Here is a 21,396-nt window from a genome sequence, read left to right on the forward strand (position 1 = left end):
CAGTAATTGCCTTTAACAAAAACGTAACTTGCCTTGAAGTGTGAACGCGTGTTTGAGACTTGTGTAGTACTACTAATTTGCTTTTTTTATCTGTATTTTGATGACAATGCCGTATTATGTTATCCCATTGCCGATTAAAGTTTGTTTTGTTCAACAACACCACTAGAGCACTTTAATTTATTAATCATCGGCTATTGGATTTAAAACATTTGATAATTTTGACATATAGTCTTAGAGAGAAAACCAGCTAAATTTTTCCATTAGTAGCAAGGGATCTTTTATATGCATAATCCCACAGATAGGATAGAACATACCACGGTCAATATATACATGAAAGACGACTAACTAACTTTCTGTATAAACGTAAAGGTTTTTTTGAAAAAATTATAAATGGTTACAAGTCCGTGTGGTTTAACCGAGCGGGGATTGATGCCACGTATTGTGCCACCTCGGATAAAAAACCTTGCCTCTGGCAGACATCCCGCGTCAAAGATTAATGGAACAATAAAGAAACCCAGGAAGTTTCTCCTCAAGTAAAAATCACCCAACTTATGGCCAACAAAAACATCTGAACCTACAATGGTGCCTTCACTGCATGGAAATTCCAATCCTGTCGAGATCAAATGATCTAAACAATAAGTGAAATCGAACGTCACTGGATCCAGGTGGGGTGGAATGTACGGAATGGCGTGCAGGAGAGTACTTCACGATGGCGATGTACGGTCAGAAAATCAATCAGATGGCAGCATACCTTACTGTCTACCCCAGAACGGACAGAATCATTACAAAGGTTTAACTACGGTGACTGGCTACTTAACAACATACTGTTTGTAGAAACGGCCAATAAATCTTAATGCATGACCACCAAACCGCCATATGAAAGGCCACCCCCTGAAGACGTGATATATGATTGTTATGCTATCTTGTAAGAAAGGTGCCTCATATGCACGTGTGTTTAACATTTCAAAGCCAAATTAACATTATTAATACTCTGTTTTGTTAATCTTTCCGTGTTATTTTATGAATGAGCTTTTTTCTTTGTTTTTATTTTGTACACGGGATTGAGAGGAATATTCGGTCTGTCGTTTAAAAAATAACAAATATCGCATTTGAAATTCAAGATGGTTCTTATTATATAAATAAAATAAATATTTTAACAATTCGTACATTACTGCAAAACTGTATTTTGAAAACTACTTGGTTTGTTTTTAAGTAACTAAGATAAAATTCTCTGAATACTACTGGATCCAGTTACAATTGAGGCACAACCACTACAGGTCCAGCTCCTGAGATCACCAGCCGGTTAATCCGGGGTGGGAGGGAGAGGGGGAGTTTGTGGTAGATTGAATGTGGAATAGAAATATGTAAAACATCACAATTAAGTCCGGACGCAAAATTACAGACCAAAAATAAAAGGAATTGATTGCTTTGCCAGAGATGATTTTGAGCAATTTAGAGGGGTCGCCAAAACAAAAGGTCCAACTTTTTAAGAAACAATAAACATATTTTTACTGCTAAAGACTAATAACAAGCGGCTGTATTAGGTTATAACCATCACATGTGAAGAACAAAGTACACAGTAGCGCACTGTTTTGATAGCTGATTAATGATAACACCAGACTGTTTCATCCATATCAGGATACTTCCGAAACAGATGATGATGAAGTTAAAACCAAGAAAAATATGATAACCACCTGCCGCATATATCAACACATATGACGGTTTATACGCTGTATTAAGCTTATCGTATTCCTCTGTACAAATAGTTTAGATATCAACCAAGACGGACGAAACAGTCATTTATAAACATAGCAGACGGAGATGGGGAGGGGTAGGGGATTGTGCATCTGTACCTTTCTCCCATTTTCGTGAAATTTCAACGTTTAATTTGGGGGGATCATGCCTATGTTCCCTCAGCTCTGTGTTTCCTCAGCTAACCCTAACCCCAAGGGAACATAGAGATGAGGAACCCTAACCCTAACCCTCAGCTCTATATTCCCTCAGCTAACCCTAACACTAACCCTGAGGGAACATAGAGCTGAGGAACCCCAACTCTATCCCTAACCCTGAGGGAACATAGAGCTGAGGAACCCTAACCCTAACCCTAACCCTGAGGGAACATAGAGCTGAGGAACCCTAACCCTAACCCTAACCCTGAGGGAACATAGAGCTGAGGAACCCTAACCCTAACCCTGAGTGTACATAGAGCTGAGGAACCCTAACCCTAACCCTAACCCTGAGTGTACATAGAGCTGAGGAACCCTAACCCTAACCCTAACCCTGAGTGTACATAGAGCTGAGGAACCCTAACCCCCACCCTAACCCTAACCCCGAGGGAACATAGAGCTGAAGGAACACAGAGATGACCCCATTTGGGGGACTAACCAGAAATGTCGAGCAATAGTTTATATATATGATTTTTTTAGCCTTCCGAGCGCTTGATAAAAGCTAAAGACGAATAATGATAGTCATGTGATATACTAGCAAATGTTGTAAAGCTACATAGCTATAGGCGTAGTCATCAACTGAATAACGTATATGGGATTTAGCTAAACACGAATAATGATAATCATGTGATATATAATAGCAAATGTTGTAAAGCTACATAGCTATAGGCGTAGTCATCAACTGAATAACGTATATGGGATTTAGCTAAACACGAATAATGATATTCATGTGATATACTAGCAAATGTTGTAAAGCTACATAGCTATAGGCGTAGTCATCAACTGAATAACGTATATGGGATTTAGCTAAACACGAATAATGATAGTCATGTGGTATACTAGCAAATGTTGTAAAGCTACATGCTATAGGCGTAGTCATCAACTAAATAACGTATATGGGATTTAGCTAAACACGAATAATGATAGTCATGTGATTTACTAGCAAATGTTGTAAAGCTACATGCTATAGGCGTAGTCATCAACTGAATAACGTATATGGGATTTAGCTCAGTCGGCTGAGTACTCGCTTGAGGTGCTTGCATTGCAGGATCGAACCACCTCGGGGGATCCATTCAACTGATTGCGGTTTTTCTCCTTCAAACCAGTGCACCACAACTGGCCAAAGGCCATGGTATGTGCTTTTCTGTCTATGGGAAAGTGCATATAAAAGATCCCTTGCTGTATTAGGAAATATGTAGCAGGTTTCCTCTGATGACTACGTGTCAGAATTACCAAATATTTGACATCTAATAGCCGATTATTAATTAATCAGTGTACTCTAGTGATGTCGTTAAACAAAACAAACTTTTAAAATACGTTATATCGTATTAAACTAATTTTATAAATATATTTATTACACGATATACCCCTGGGTATAAATGGGCATATATAACAGACCTTCAATAAACTTTAATTTAGTAATATTCAATTTAATAATGTAATAATTAGAACCACTGTCAGCATGCAAGTCGCGTGTGCACGTGCGTGTGTGTTTACATGTTTCGTCTTCCCCAAAATAGTTATACATTTTTGTTTGTTATATTAAAGATTTATTTTGTACATATATCGCCTGTAATCACAACTGATTAATACGACAGACAGACGAACCAACCCCAACAGAAAACATAAAACAAAACTATGTTTATTATACAGCAAATATAAAGAAAAATGTGTTTATGATACAGTAACTACCGCCATCTACAAGTCCCTGGCAGCCTAAATAAACATTCCGTGAATCACGGCGCAACAATTTGGTGCGCAGTAAATACTGAATATTACTTTGCAACATTCCAAAAAACATTTGAAGCTTACATATAGACGAATAAGAAGAGACTAGACTGAGGGTGTGGGCGGTGGTGACTGGGAGATTAGCTGTGTGTGGTGGTAGGTGGTGGTGGTGGGTGGACGGTGGTGGTAGTGGGTGGTAGGTGATGGTGGACGGTGATGGTAGGTGGTGGTGGAGGTGGGTGGACGATGGTGGTAATGGGTGGTAGGTGGTGGTGGACGGTGGTGGTGGTGGTGGGTTGACGGTGGTGGTGGTGGGTGGTAGGTGGTGGCAGTGGATGGTGGAGGTGGGTGGACGGTGGTGGTGGTGGGTGGTAGATGGTGGTGGACGGTGGTGGTGGTGGGTGGTAGGTGGTGGTGGACGGTGGTGGTAGTGGACGGTGGTGGTAGGTGGTGGTAGTGGTGGGTGGACGACGGTGGTGGTGGGTGGACGACGGTGGTGGTGGGTGGACGGTGGTGGTAGGTGGTGGAGGTGGGTGGACTGTGGTGGTGATGGTGGTGGGTTGACGGTGGTGGTGGTGGGTGGACGGTGGTGGTAGTAGGTGGTGGTGGACGGTGGTGGTTGTGGGTGGTAGGTTGTGGTGGACGGTGGTGGTAGTGGACGGTGGTGGTAGTGATGGAGGGACGGTGGTGGTGGTGGGTGGACCGTGGTGGTAGGTGGTGGTGGTTGGACGGTGGTGATGGCGAGTGGTAGGTGGTGGTGGACGGTGTTGGGTGGTAGGTGATAGTGGTGGTGGGTATTAGGTGGTGGTGATGGGTGGTAGGTAGTGGGTGGTATGTGTGGTGGTAGTGGGTGGTAGAGGTGGGTGGTAGGTGGTGGTTGTGGGTAGTAGGTGGTGGAGGTGGGTGGTAGTGGTGGGTAGTAGGTGGTGGTGGTAGGTGGACGGTGGTGGTAGGTGGTGGTGATGGGTGGTAGGTAGTGGGTGGTATGTGGTGGTGGTAGTGGGTGGTAGAGGTGGGTGGTAGGTGGTGGTTGTGGGTAGTAGGTGGTGGTGGTGGGTGGTAGTGGTGGGTAGTAGGTGGTGGTGGTGGGTGGACGGTGGTGGTAGGTGGTGGTGGAGGGTGGTAGGTGGTGGTGGTGGGTGGTGGCTTGGTGGACGGTGGTGGTGGTGGTGAGTGGTAGGTGGTGGTGGACGGTGGTGGGTGGTAGTGGTGGTGGGTGGTAGGTGGTGGTGATGGGTGGTAGGTAGTGGGTGGTAGGTGGTGGTGGTGGTTGTGGGTAGTAGGTGGTGATGGGTGGTAGGTGGTGGTGGTGGTGGGTGGTAGGTGGTGATGGTGGGTGGTAGGTGGTGGTGGTGGTGGATGGTGGGTGGTAGGTGGTGGTGGGTGGTAGGTGGTGGTGGTGGGTGGTAGGTGGTGACGGTGGGTGGTAGGTGGTGGTGGTGGTGGTGGTGGGTGGTAGGTGGTGATGGTGGGTGGTAGGTGGTGGTGGTGGTGGGTGGTTTATGGTGGTAGGTGGTGATGGTGGGTAGTAGGTGGTTGTGGTGGTGGGTGGTAGGTGGTGATGGTAGGTAGCAGGTGGTGGTGGTGGGTGGGTGGTAGGTGGTGATGGTGGGTGGTAGTGATGGGTGGTAGGTGGTGGTGGTGGGTTGTAGGTGGTGATGGTGGGTAGTAGGTGGTGGTGGTGGTGGGTGGTAGGTGGTGGTGGTAGATTGTGGTGGTGGGCGGTGGTGGTAGGTTGTGGTGGTGGGCGGTAGGTTGTGGTGATTGCCAGCCCCAGATCCCACGTCTAATACTCCTGCAGTCTTTTAACAGAATGAATGACACGTTGAGAGTTCATAGCTCAACACAGTTTTCCAGAATTTATATTAAAGTTTGTTTTGTTTAACGACACCACTAGAGTGTATTGATTTATAAAATCAAATCAGCTATTGGAATGTCAAACATTTGGTAATTGTGACATAAAGTCTTAGAGAGGAAATCAGCTAACGTCTTTAATATGCACCATCCTACATGATAGAACATGTCACGGCCTTTGATATACCAGTCGTGGTGCACTGTATGGACGAAAAATAACTCAGTAGATCAACCGGTACCAACTTATATTAAACTTGAGGATTTTCAAAATGCATCATGCATCATTTTGGCGTAGAACAGCTTCATAGTACATGTATATACACAGTGTCGCCATTTCAATACACTCCTGTAAGAACTATAGGTTCAATTTTGTTAAGAATATCCCCACCCCTCCCCCAACCCCCAAAATAACCCTCTAACCCAACCCACCAAAACAAACAAAACAAAAACAACAACAACCCCCCCAAAAAAACCCAACAAAAAACTCAACAAACATCCCCCAACCCCCCATCCCAAACAAGCAAAACATTAGATAAATTACAGACTGCACCTTCAAGAGACTAGGGTGCAGCCATAATATGTAGAACTGGCACAATTCCAGACATGCATCCGTCACCTCACCCCTGCCCATCATTGCACTTGAATAATCAAAGACTAAACTGCTACACTTGCTGTAAGACATCCCTTCACATGTGAAGTCCTAGTATGCGAATGAACGGATACTCAGAATGTACAAGCACATGTGCTAAATCATCTTCAATTAATCACACTTCCAAACGAACAGAGAGGAATATACAAACCCAGCTGCTACAAAGTAATGGATTTAAAGGCTTGTGTACAGCTTACCAATAGCTGCCAGTTATACAGGGAATAGTACTTAGTACTGATTCAATCTGGTGGACTCTCTGTATTTTAGACAATACATGCATTTATATATATATATATATATATATTTAACGTAATGAACATATTATTTTCGAGGTGTGGGGAGAGTATACTGAAGTGGCAAAACGCGGTTACTTCCCCAATCTCAAACTGAGCTACTCGGTATTACTCCCAAATACGGTTGGGTTTTTTTAAAATCACCATAGCGGAAAGAATACACAACAATGATAGTATTTGACTTTCCTATTAGTCAGTAAAATAAAAAGGAAACAAAAAGGTAAATATCTTATAGAAAAACAGTGAAGTTTTGATATCTATCGATCTCTACTCTTTTTATTTGGTTTTTATTGTACATCATACTTATAAATGTAAACAAAACCCCACCGTTATGGCTTAATAATATTTTATGACTGGTATGACACACACACACACACGCACACGCACGCACACACACACACATAGACACCGACACACACACACACACACACACACACAGACACACACACACACACACACACACACACACACACACACAGAGCAATTCAATTCTAAAGCTTATTTAAACAAAATCTCTAGACGAAGAGTCGCAACATTATTATGCTAGACATTCAATAACCGCTGCGGTGCCAATAAAATATTACTTTACTGTTCTATTCAACAGTAGGTATTTTGTTGTGATATTCTTGCAGTAATATATTACCATATCGAATGTAAGACCAATATCCGCCGTCTGTACAAACAACATAGGATCATAGCACATAAATAAAAATTCTACCCACCTTTTCCTCCCGATCTTAGCTATCAAATCTGTATCATCCATTACATCTCCGGTCGGCATTTGGACAGTGTATAGGTAACACGCATTGAGAGATAAATACCTCAACTGGAAGTGTATTTACTCCACGAACCACTAGCACCAAAGTTTGTGAACCCAGATAATTCCTCACACCTCAATCGTATTAAGCAGTTATTTTTAAACTACGCACAGAGAAGACACAAACGTGTTGAAGAATAGATAGGCGTATTGTGAATGCATGTAAATTGAGAATGATGCTTCTCTCCAGAAATATCTTATGTCCAATAACACTAAAGAACGACGAGTAAGTAGACTATGTTTAGTCTTGGAAAGAAGCAGCTATGTCCAAGGACAAAAGACAAGTGTTGGGTTAAGGAATATTGGAATCGTTGTCTCGAACAACACAAAGCTGTGAGATGAATAATAAGATATATTGTGTTTGAAGAGAACCAACTTAGTCCACTAGTACAGAATTTGAGATGGATAATTAAAACAAATAATATGACGCCTCGGAATAAACAGCAGTATTCAACACGAAAGAAAGTTGAAACAATAAAAATGAATTTCTACACCTTTATGCGCCAACACAAAAATCAATTGAATAAAATAAAGTCTTCTCTCTTTGAATTGACAACTTTGACCAACAACACGATGTTTGAGTCGATAAATAAATTTTGTTATTGTTTTTCGCAACAAACAACTGTATGCACCTATACGAAACTCAGTTGAATAATAAATAAAATGCACTGCTTCTCGGAAGTAAACACTTTGACCATCAACACGAAACTGAGCTGAACAAATACGAAAACTGTATTGCGTCTCTGAACAAACAAGCTTTGACCACCAGCACACAAACTGCACGAGGTAGAGAGTCTTGTTGCTCGATTACCCTTCCTGTTCCCCCGAATCTACAATCGCATCTGGAGAGGAGTTCCGAACACCTTCAGATATCACGGTCGACGGAGAGAGAGAAAAAAAGACCTGAACGCAAAGTCAGCCAATATGGCCGTCTCGATATGGATCCTTTGAGAAATGTCAGTTATGACTGTAAACGTCTGCACGTTGTAAACATCACGGGGGCCAGGGGTCGACTCTAATCTAATCTATCTGCCAGGTCACAATTAATGTGTGTTTTGAGCTACCCCCGTGCCATACAGACGCGGAGCCGGCCTCAAGATGATTCTGCAGTTGATGAGATAAGGACGGTGGAGGAACCACAAGGCAGGTAGATAGGCGAAGGAACATTAAAATAATGGCCGCCTTGTTTATATATATGGAAATGGATTGGGGGAATTAGGACTCGAGTGAATCATCATTGATAACGTGAAATATTTAAAACATTAATGGAACCGTTAAATATTCAAAAATTTGAAAGATTTTCATTACAACTAAATTACTTGTCAAGCGATTTTTTTCTTCAAGATTTTTGTTTATGATGATAGTGATAACGCAACTTATTTCAGACATTGTCAGACTGGTGTGACAGTACACCCGTTGCTGCCAAAGTATTTGGAGCCACTAGGCCACTAATATTGTTAAGCCCCTCGCCCACCCACCCCGCATCCAAAACCATAATACAGAGTATATTGTACTAGGTTACGTGGGTGGGGGAGGAGGGTGTTAGTTGGATCTGGCATAAAGAGCTAGCAGATTCTAATTGTAATTATTTTCCCTTAATATTTTGTCGCCCCCTACAATTTAGCGCCCAAGGCTTGTCGGCCTGTGTGTTAACACGGCTCTGGATGCTGCCACATAGGCTACTCTTTACGATTTGTTTTTCCATAATTGTGTGCTTTAATATATACATGTGTGTGTGTGTGTGTGTGTGTGTGTGTGTGTGTGTGTGTGTGTGTGTGTGTGTGTGCACACGGACAAAATACATATACATACACATATATCCAATTAAAGTTCATGCTATCTAGGCATTGGCCAGAACCGATGTTAATGGCTTAGTGTTTTAGTGTGAGATACAAGTTGAATTAGTGATTGCATATCTTACTAGGTCTCCAGGTGCAGCGGATTGGAGACTGATTGTATCGGGTTTCAATAGAAACAATATAGAATACTAAATAATTATTTACCACGATGTACAGACGTACTCCATTCTTTAACTCTTTTTCTTCTATTTCAAGTTTCCATTGTTAACCCCATTTATAGAATGTTTATGCATTAATACATGTATATCCATGTGTAATATGCTATAATTATCCTCCCTCTCTCTATCTCTCTCTCTCTCTCTCTCTCTCTCTCTCTCTCTCTCTCTCTCTCTCTCTCTCTCTCTCTCTCTCTCTCTCTCTCTCTCTCATGAATGTAAGATACTGATACCAGGGCCCCATCCCTGACACTATCATATTTGTTTCTAGGGTAATAAACCTGTTAAAAAGAAAAGAAAAAAGGAATTAAAATAAAATAAGTTATTTTTTTGACGAACGGATATTATGGAAGTAAATTTAAACCAACACAACTTGTTTAGAATCAATGGAAATGCATTCCACGTGTTCGACATGGCATCGCTTTATTGACGTTAAAACATTTTGAAAGGTTCACGGCGAAACAGCTTAACAATTAGGACCATGTGCTAAAAAGAAACAAAAAAGCAAGGTCGATCAATTAACCTGGTCCCCCACTCTATTAAAAACAATTTCATGCACGCGCACGTGCGTGCGTGTGTGTGTGTGCATTTAATTGGCGTATTTGAAATAATTATTTACTTACAGTATTGACCATTGCGGGACGATACCGTTTTAGAAAAAAAAAAAAATCAATAATAAAAAAACCCTCCACCAACAACACGCCCCCCACCCCCCACCCCCCAAATAAAAAGCAACAACAAAAAATAAACAAAAAGCCCCCAACTACCAAACAAACAAAAATACCAACAAAACACCAACCAATACCATCACCAAAACCCCCCAAACACTTGGACTTTAATCAAAGTAGTGACGCCGACACAACTCTAGTTATATATGATTAAGTAGAAGGTATGCAACCGATCCAATACACAAAACGCCAAAAGCCAGCATTACGGTATTTGATAACTGACGTACACGAGAGATAGAAGGTTTTCTTGCACAGCAAAGACACAAACTTATCTTATGGAAATAATCCGCCATCTGGACTACGGATACTGCCGCCAGGGGAGGTCTGATTGATCAAAGACAGAATATTACATCTCCTAACATGCAAGGCAAAAAGGAAGATTGTATGCATGTTTGTATTTCATTTATATCACTCCCCGGGAGAAAAGCACGTGTGGCATCTGGAAATATCACCTTTGAGGGGTTCACCTGCAATAAGCACATATCTGTGATTTCACAATCTCCTATTTGTGCTGTTTGGTCTCAGATTTGCCGAGTCAGATCTTTTCCCAACGTAATCCAGTGTACGGTGTCAGGTAGATCCCTCCCCTTTCACTCACGAAATGATCCAGTGTAAGATGTTCTTAACTGAGACTTACAAGCTCCACCCGTGTCTTTCTAAAGGTGAAGTTAAGTCTGGTTTCCATAAAATATGTAATAGGACACATATCGACGCAGACAGAAGAAGAAGAAGGAAATGTTTTATTTAACGACGCACTCAACACATTTTATTTGCGGTTATATGGCGTCAGATATATGGTTAAGGACTACACAGATATTGAGAGAGGAAACCCACTGTCGCCACTGCATTGGCTACGTTTTTCGATTAGCAGCAAGAGATCTTTTATATGCATCATCCCACAGACAGGGTAGTACATACCACGGCCTTTTATATGCCAGTCGTGGTGCACTGGACTGGCTGGAACAGACGCAGACGGATGCAGACGCTCTGCGACACATCTGCAAAGTTGATCAGTTTGTTTGTTTTGTTTAACGACACCATAAGAGCACATTAATTTGACATATAGTCTTAGAGAGGAAACCCGCTACATTTTTCCATTAGCAACAAGGAGTCTTTTATATGCACCATCCAAAGACAGGATAGTACATACCACGGCATTTGATATACCAGTCGTGGCGCTCTGGCTGGAACAAAAAATAGCCCAATGGGCCCAACGGCAAGGATCGATTCAAAACCGACCGCGCATCACGCGAGCGCTTTACCACTGGGCTACGTCCCGCCCCAAGTTGACGAGAGGCATGTTCCGGAGGGCGAGAGATCACAGTCGCTCGCTAGACTGGGTTTTGCATCCAACGTTAGATGAATGTTGTTAATATATAATAGAAGATACTGGTACCAGTCAAACTGTTCGCGACTATTCGGCCTTCTGAACACGCCACAAGTTTCAACTTCCCCCGATCTATAAAAAATTGTCTTTGGTCTCGATCGATCTGCGTCCGTCGGCTACGCCTTATATACTTTATGGAAACCAGTTTTGTATGCTCTAATATTGCCTACGATCTAGAGCGGAGTTACTTACACCAAATAACTAATATGAGGCCTGAACTACCTTATTTAAGTCTTCACATACACGCACGTACGCACGCACGCATTGACACACAATCATTTGAAGAAAACGTGATCATTAGAAGGAAATGTTTTATTTAACGACGCACTCAACACATTTTATTTACGGTTATATGGCGTCAGGCATATGGTTAAGGACCACACAGATATTGAGAGAGGAAACCCGCTGTCGCCACTTCATGGGCTACTCTTTTCGATTAGCAGCAAGGGATCTTTTATATGCACCATCCCACAGACAGGATAGTACATACCACGGCCTTTGTTACACCAGTTGTGGAGCACTGGCTGGAACGAGAAATAGCCCAATGGGTCCACCGACGGGGTTGATCATTAGAAGATGTAATCATAAAGGGTGTTATCGAAGGAACAAAAATTAGGTTCGTCTTGTTTAACATCAGTGGTGCATATTGATTTATTAATAATCGGCTACTTAATGTCAAATATTTGGCTATTTTGACATGTTTTCCGCATTGGAAACCAACTACATGTTTCCATTAGCAGCAGGAGATATTTTATATGCAATTTCCAACAAACAAACATGATAGCACATACCAGGGCCTTTGATATACAAGTCAGTGAGCACTGTTTGGGCATGTGGAGCAATGCATAGTTATGATACTGACTGTATGTTTCATCAATAAATATGATTTTACAATTCGTCAATGACGTAGGCAGGCACACGGTATCCTGTAGCTTTTGTTGCTGTTAAAAGTAGGAATGTCTTGTGAATATGAAATACCCCCCCCCCCCCCCACGCCCCACACTAAATACCCTCTGTCCCCCCCCCCTAAATTAATGGTCATGGAACATAATATAAAGTAGAAAAACATTAATTAATCAACTTGCTCATTATAGTTTACAGCTAATGATTAAAAAGACAAATAGAAACGATGTATTATTAATGTTGCTGTGTGCGTTGCTATCGATGCTGCTGTTGTATTGTTGTTTTCCGTAAATGAAATGCTATTGCAGAAACACGTGTGCGTGGAGCAATTGCAATGAGACTAATCATATTAACCCCATAACGTCATCACTCAAAATAGATGAATATCTTTTAAAGCGAAACAGCAGCCAGCTGCAATCAACTTCTGTTCTATCAAATTTCATGGGGATTGTATTTATAAAAAGATAAAACGCAGTATTATACATACGGCTGGCGTCATTAGCAAACATGCATATAAAACTTTGTTTTTGTTTAACGGCACCACTAGAGCACATTGGTTTTATTATTCATCATCTTCTGGATGACAACCATTGAATATTTGAGATGGGTATTCTTCGGCTATTTGATGTCAAATATTTGTTAATTCTGAGGGAACCCTCTACATTTTCCCATTAGTAGTAAGGAATCTTTTATATGCGTTTCCCAGACAGAACGGCTCATACCACAACCTTTGATATACCAGTTGTATGGGACTAGTTTGGACGGGGGGAAATCAGTGGGGTAGAGGGTAGATCGTACGACCCAAGCATTACAGGTGAGCGCTCTTCTGAGCTAAAGTTAAAAGTTTGTTTTGTTGAACGACACCACTAGAGCACATTGATTTATTAATCATCGGTTATTGGATGTCAAACATTTGACACTTAGAGAGGAAACCTGCTACATTTTCCCATTAGTTGCAAAGGATCTTTTATATGCACTGTCCCACGGACAGGATAGCACATACCACGGCCTTTGATATACCAGTCGTGATACACTGGTTGTAACGAGAAACACGCCAATGGGTCTTCAAACGGGGATCGATCCCAGATCGACCGCGCATTAGGCGTGCGCTTTACCTCTACTTACGACACAGAAATATACTCTTCCCCACGGACCCTCCATGTAGAATCAAAACCTGACATTACTAGAAATAGATTCTCTCCTTGATTTTGTAACATAATTTACCTCACGATTTTATCTTGATTTGCTAATTAGCAATGTTCAGTATACCATTTCCATTCGTAGGATGTGAAGACAAGCACACACGAGAGACTTCGCGAGACGGACCGGATATCAGAAACCAACAGGTGTGGCTGGAATCGATGCCATTCTCTCGCAGGTGAAACGAACAGGCGCCAGTAGAAATAAGCAAATGACAAAGTTCAAATACTAGTATCCTCATGCACGTGAAGCAACAGTAGGAGATAACTCAGTGATCTGTCATCCTGGAAAGGTTTCACATTTATGGTAAGGGATTTTCTAGAAACAGTCATAAGGGCAAGAGCGGAAATTGCGGTGGGAAGAAAGGGCTGGGATGGGCAAAAGATATGGAATGGTCCATGGATTCAGACGAATCTCACTGAAATTAAAAGAAATGTCTTCCAGGTATACTCAGGTTATTTTTGTTAAGCATGATTGGTTTTCATAAAATGATAACCATTAATTTAATGCTCGAAACCTCAGTGGTATATGAACATGTTAAAATTCACCCCATTACTTCAGCCATTCTAATATATTATGTATTTTTATTATTATTACTTGAAGTTCAAACCACATAATAATTTATTTCAGTAAATCGTTGATATTTGTTCAATGATTACAAACATCACACGTTGTAAATGACTGAGAAATATTGAATGAGGTGTAGTGAAAGAAGATACTTCCTCAACTCCATCCTTCAATCTAACCATTTTATGGGACATCCATGAGATATAAAAGATATTAAAAGAGCTTCAAGTATCTTCCACAGCTAAACTATATTCGTTTGCGCGATTGTGACACGACATTAGCTGTATACTATTTTTTAGAATGATACAAACTGTCCGAGATACCCGGATTATCATGGTGATCTAATTTCAGGAATTTTTTGGCTGTATCATAATTCATCCATACGCTCTGTTTATTAATGTCGATTCAAGATAACAGGTACTGGTACAGAGAGAGAGAGGAGAGAGAAACAGAGACCGAGAGAGAGAGAGAGAGAGAGAGAGAGAGAGAGAGAGAGAGAGAGAGAGAGAGAGAGAGAGAGAGAGAGAGAGAGAGAGAGAGAGAGAGAGAGGAGAGAGAAACAGAGAGAGAGAGAGAGAGAGAGAGAGAGAGAGAGAGAGAGAGAGAGAGAGAGAGAGAGAGAGAGAGAGAGAGAGAGAGAGAGAGAGAGAGAGAGAGAGAGAGAGAGAGAGAGAGAGAGAGAGAGAGAGAGAGAGAGAGAGAGAGAGAGAGAGAGACACACACACACACACACACACGCACACGCACAAACAGAAAGCGAAGAGATAAACACCATGAAGAGAGAGAGAGAGAGAGAGAGAGAGAGAGAGAGAGAGAGAGAGAGAGAGAGAGAGAGAGAGAGAGAGAGAGCAAACAGAGAGGGAGAGAGACGGTGTGATTTTTATACGTATGTGTGCGTGTATCTGTGCGTATGTGCGTGTTTGTTGCCGGCTTAATGCCGTTAATGATGTTAGCGCGAGTACTTTAAAGATTTTCAGGAGATTTTGTTTAGATATTCCGTCTCTTCCTTTTTATACAGACAAGACACAACGAGCTGTAGAGAAGTGTACCAGTGAACTACACCAATTAAGCAAGCTGATTCCTTCCTGTCTGTTGGAATGTTTGTTGGATTTACTCTAGGAGAGTCTCTTTGTGTTGAGGAACACAAATATCTGGCATACTAATTAATACCATGGCAACATGTGTCGACTTGGCAAGATTCTGGTCATTTGTAGGGTAATCCAACTTTACTGCATTGCACTCCTGGTATTTGCATACTGGGGCCGTGTCTCTCGTTTGTGGATGGGAGAAGAGCTAATATAGGGTGTTAATAGAATGTCAAGAAGTAGCTGGAAGATTAAAACAACACTTCTCATAACAACAACAACAACAGCGTTGTTCAATGAGGCACCTCACCTCAACACAGCCTCAGGTGTCGAAAGGTATAATAACTACACACAACGTCATGACAATAACTGAGGGGAGTGATTAATTGCTCCACTAATTTAGATTATGGAGGTGAATTTTAAATATTACCTTACATATACCATTTAATTTTACACACTAAGGGGAGCTAAACATTATTCTCTTTGAACTAGTTTCAGGGGAAGAGATAGCTAGGCTGGTAGGTACAGGGTTCGCAGCCCGATACCGGCTCCCACCCAAAGCGAGTTTTAACGACTCAATGGGTAGGTGTAAGACCACTACACCCTCTTCTCTCTCACTAACTACTAACTCACTGTGTGGACAGACAGCCCAGATAGCTGATATGTGTGCCCAGGACAGCGTGCTTGAACCTTAATTCGATATAACCACGAAAGTAAGTTACAAGGAAAGGAGGGGGAGAGTGATGGTCTCCCTTAAAGGGACATTCCCGAGTTTGCTGCATTGTAAGATGTTTTCGACTAATAAAATATTTCTACGATTAAACTTACACATTAAATATATTTTCTTGTTTAGAATATCAGTGTCTGTATATTCAATGTGTTTCTGGTCAGCTTAATATTTGTAAGAAGCCCAAACTGGATATTGTCTTCAAATAATTTTGTACGTACGAAAAAGAATATATTAGGGAATAAAATGAAATTTAACCTAGTACAAATATTAGAACGATGAAAAACACGTTTAAAATATAGCCACTAACATTTTATGCAGAAAAATATATTTGATATGTAATTACAATCGTTAAAAAGTCTCTGTTAGTCGATAACACCTTTAAAACTCAGGAATATCCCTTTAAACGGCGAAGTCAGTAACTATATATAAAACTAGTACTGCGGATATTACTTATTTTCAATTTAAAACTATGACATGATATGTTAACAGTCGGTCAATCTTCTTGGCATTTTCAATAATATAAATAACTGTAAATGAAAACATTTGGTCGTAATGTTTTGTGGGTATATAATTTCATAAAAAAATAAAAATCTATAAATATTTTGGACCATAATGCTAATTTAAGACTGCCCATTGAAATATTGGTTGGAACACTGGACTCTACGATGTATCGGCACGTTCTATCACATACCAAGCAGTCACTCAATCACGGAACGGTAACCCACTCGAAGAAAGCTGTAAATCGTTACTATCAATAGAACCGTGAGAAACACCTTTTGATGTTGTTGATGATTGGTTCGGAAGTATGCGTGTGACGTCACTTTATGTTAATGTCCCGCTCCTCATATGAGATAGATGGGATACCGAAGCATACATACACTTAGGTGTTACACATAATGTAACGTGTTAGGAATGTGGTGCCAGAAAGGTACTGAGGTAACTGATGACAGAACCGGTGACTCACAGAGATTAACACCTTGTCTGTAAAGAGTACTGCGTACGGAAAGTGTCACCCTGAACGCTACTATATCGAGTTCGAATTGATACGTGTTCAAGAGGCAAGGACAGCGCTCGCGAACGACAAGACTGCTTTCTACCTTATTCAAATTCAATTAAAGATTGACGCAAAAATAAGTTTTAACAATTGACTGCGAGCGCTCGACGTGAACACTTCTGGTTTTTATGTTTCTTTAAAAAAAATTAAGTCAGATTTGTTGGCCTTATTCTCCAAAATGATACCCCACTGGCTCATGGGCTAATGAATAATAACTGGATCCGGTGTTTTAAGAAATATAATCTAATTACCTCATTCTAGAACTAGTACATTTTCAAACAAGACAAAGCCACTGGAATACTCCCAAGTGACCTGCATTTGTAAAAGTAGGACAACCCAGCGCCAGCTACCTCTAACAGTAAACTCGTACTGCGTTCTAGATAAAACATTCAAGACAATTACAGAAGATCCACGCCACACTTTCCAGGCAGTCCCTGCGTTTAAGTTTACAATATAACTTCGTGTTTACTGCTAAAATAAACAACCACCTTCCGCCAGCCATTCCGTGTGTCTTAATTTACCCACACTAGAAAGCGTTATAGGACTACTGAATGACACGTGCGCTGTTCAGTGCTAAAAATCAAATTATAAAGAAAAACAAAATGGATTCACGAGATTCCCCCACTTAAAGGCATATTGTCACAGACCACTGACCTATTTAATGATCAAACAAAATATTACCTGAACAAATATAATTTGATTTGTCCCTAAATGTACTTTATTCAACCATCTTCATAACCGCCATACTCCATATATTAATGATATTTTGTAAAAATAATTGAATTATGGCAATGGTCCATAATTCAAAAACTAAAATTGCCGAGAGGGATGACATGGGTTTCACTCCATCATGATTTAGTTAAGGGGATTCATTAGCCAGATTTGGTTTCCAAACATTGATGTAATTTTCATTTATTATCCACTTTTGGAGAAATAAGGTCCTTAAATCTGTGGCAGTATGCCTTTAATTTAATGCAACACTCATTTCACTAACAGTGATCGGTGCTCTACGACTGGTATGTTAAAGACTGTTTATGACAGTGTATGTTAAAGACTGCCTATGACAGTGTATGTTAAAGACTGTCTATGACGGTGTATGTTAAAGGCTGCCTAGGACAGTGTATGTTAAAGACTATATGACAGTGTATGTTAAAGGCTGCCTATGACAGAGTATGTAAAAGTCTGCCTATGACAGTGTATATTAAAGGCTGCCTATGACAGTGTATGTTAAACGCTGCCTATGACAGTGTATGTTAAAGGCTGCCAATGACAGTGTATGTTAAAGACTGCCTATGACAGTATATGTTAAAAACTGCCTATGACAGTGTATGTTAAAGGCTGCCTATGGCAGTGTATGTTAAAGGCTGCCTATGACAGTGTATGTTAAAGACTAGTGTCTAGAGACAAACAGAGAGAGAGAGAGAGAGAGAGAGAGAGAGAGAGAGAGAGAGAGAGAGAGAGAGAGAGAGAGAGATATGCGGAGTGAGAGAGATAAAGTGAGACCGACAGACTATGTCAAAGAATCCCTATGTATTTTATAGTTGTTTATTTCTAAAATGAAAGTACATTGCCTTCGGTTTCATTATTTAACCCGTGCATGTAAACAACAGGAAACCACTTGTTTCAAGGCAGATGGGGTCTGCTGTAAATTATCGATATTTAATGACGATGCGGGCCACTGCCGTCTTGTTTCCACCTCCCGTAGCTAAGGCACTGAACACTATGATCCATGAAACGCTCATCAAGGTTCTATTACAGTCTTAACTCACCAGTACATGCTAATAGAGCTTAGCCGAGTACACGCCTACCATTTCGTCCCCCAGGGCCGTAATGTTGTGTGTATCCTAGTGTGTATGTGTGTGTGTGTGTGTGTGTACGTCCCACTGTGTGTGTGTGTGCGTGCGTGTGTCCTAGTGTGTGTGAGCGTCCTAGTGTGTATGTGTGCGTGCGTGTGTGTACGTCCCAGAGTGTGTGCGTCCTAGTGTATGTGTGTGTATGTACGCGCGTGTTGACTGGTGTGTACTTTTTAGTTTAAAAGTACTTTTGTTCAGTTGGAGAAGATTATAACTATGCCCAAATTCGTGTTCTACCGCTCCTCGAATTTCATATAAAACATTTAATAATGTAAAGAAATAAATACAAATAGTAGCAAAAAATATTGACTGTTGCCAGAACCTTCATCATAAGTATAAGGAAGAAGGCGGGACGTAGCCCAGTGGTAAAACATTCGCCTGATGCGCGGTTCGTTGTAGGATCGACCCCTGTCAGTAAGCACATTGGGCTACTTCTCGTTCCAGCCAGTGCACCACGACTGATATATCAAAAGCCGTGATATGTGCTACCCTGTCTGTGGCATGGTGCATATAAAAGATCCCTGTCTATTAATAGAAAAATGTAGCAGGTTTCCTCTCTAAGACTATATGAAAAATCCCCAAGTGTTTAACATTCAATAGCCGATGATAAATAATTAATGATCTCTAGTGGTGTCGTTAAAAAACCCAAACACCATAAGGAAGTTAACCGTGTTACTGACATTAAATCCCACATTAGTAATGTCATTACACATCTGTGTTTTATACAGGTATTACTATTGTATTAGTGAATTAAATCTGAACTAAAATATCACATGTTCCCTTATTTCTTTATATCAATATATATATATAGTCCCTTGCTTTACTAAAATGTTTTAAACACTGATTTGCCATGCGCGAATGTTGATTGCGCGAACCGTTCACGAGAAAACAAACCGAACCAAAATGATAACAGTCACGTGGTATACCAACGTCTGTGACGTTGAAACAGGAAGATCCTCTCTAAAAATAGATTATACCTTGTCTGCTCAACGGTTTTTTCTCAGACGCGCGTATTACAAACACCAGAATTACCAAAAAACACTTCAGGTGAATGGAAATGTATATTCTAAATAATAAAATGTAAGTAAAGTGCAATTTTATTTGTGAGAAAATGGGTTTAATAGCGAAAAACAACGGCGTAATGGTTAACAACTAGGGCGTGTCCCTTTAATAATGTAATGGTATATTAGTAGCATGAAAAGAAATAAGGGAAGACACAAATAGTAGCAGCAAATATTGACTGTTGCCAGAACCCTCATCATAAGCATAAGGTAGAGGGCGGGACGTAGCGCAAAATATTCGCCTGATGCGCGGTCGGTTTAGGATCGATCCTCGTAAGTGGGCTACTTCTCGTTCCAGCCAGTGCACCACGACTGGTATATCAAAATCAGTGGTATGTGCTATACTGTCTATAAAATGGCGCATACAAAAGATTCCTTGCTACTAATGGAAACATGTAGCGGGTTTTTTCTCTAAGACTATATGAAAAACATTACCAAATGTTTAACATCCAATAGCCGCCCTTGCGCGTGCTGTAACCTCACCGTGGTGCAGGGGTGTAACATTCTCTTTGAGAATGGCCAATACAGCACAAATTGAAGTTTAGAGTAAAAGTCAGTATCTATCTGTGATATTTGTATTTGTATTTTTGCACAGTTCTTTACACTGTTTTTATTTATATCTTGAATTTTTCTGTTGATGTTGATCATCACCTTGTTTGTTTCCATTACCATAGTTTGACCCAATAGCCGATGTATTTTTCGTGCTGGGGTGTCGTTAAACATTCATTCATTCATTCATTCATTCCAATAGCCGATGATTAATAAATAAATGTTCTCTAGTGGTGTCGTTAAACAATTTTTTTAGTGTTTTGTATAAGGAAGTTAACTGTGTTTTATACTGTATTACTATTGTAATAGTGAATTAAATTTGATATTTACATATATATATATATATATACACACACAGTGACATACATTGACACGTGGATGATGTGGTGTTTGTCCCTTGTTTTAATAAAATGTTTTAAAGACTGATTTGCCATGCACATTAATTTCTTGTCATATCTTGCAGGGTAGCCAAATGTTTGAAATCCAATAACCGATGATTAATGAGTCAATATGCTCTAGCGGTGTCGTTAAACAAAACAAACTTTAAATCTTGCAGGGTAGATGCTCGTTTTAGATTGTCCAATCACAATTAGACTGGTACAAAGATGCTATGCATATCTTGCCTAGAAACGTTGCTATTTTCGGAATACTGGTGATGGTAAACGCTGCTCCACTGGTTGGTACAAAATAACTGGAATACCAGCAGATGTTTCCCCAAACGCTATTGGATGTAAACATTTGATAATTCTGACACATGGTCTTAGAGAGGAAACTCGCTACCTTTTTTTTTTCTCTATTAGTAGCATGGAATCTTTTATATGTACCATCCCACAGACAGGATAGAACATACCACGGTTTTTAATATACCAGTCGTGGTGCACTGTCTGTAATGAAAAATAGCCCAATGGGTCCACCAACGGGAATAGATCTAGAACGACCCCGCATCAGGTGAACGCTTTACCACGTGATTACGTCCGG

At 40.7% G+C, this 21,396-nt stretch overlaps 1 protein-coding gene across 9 annotated transcripts in view; it reads right to left on the reverse strand.

The window, feature by feature from the left end:
- LOC121367680 (tripartite motif-containing protein 45-like) overlaps positions 1-21,396 on the reverse strand; it is an 81,200-nt gene that overhangs the window by 12,663 nt on the left and 47,141 nt on the right. Inside the window, exon 1 of one of the 9 annotated variants that reach the window (XR_005957415.1) lies at positions 7,193-8,135. The exons of the other annotated variants lie outside the window; for them this stretch is intronic. The gene's annotated coding sequence lies outside the window, so the exon portion shown is untranslated. Of the gene's footprint in view, positions 1-7,192; positions 8,136-21,396 lie in introns of those variants that run through there. 9 annotated transcript variants of the gene reach the window in all.

The sequence above is a fragment of the Gigantopelta aegis genome, chromosome 3 (assembly GCF_016097555.1).
Source record: "Gigantopelta aegis isolate Gae_Host chromosome 3, Gae_host_genome, whole genome shotgun sequence".
Classification (NCBI taxonomy): Eukaryota; Metazoa; Mollusca; class Gastropoda; order Neomphalida; family Peltospiridae; genus Gigantopelta; species Gigantopelta aegis.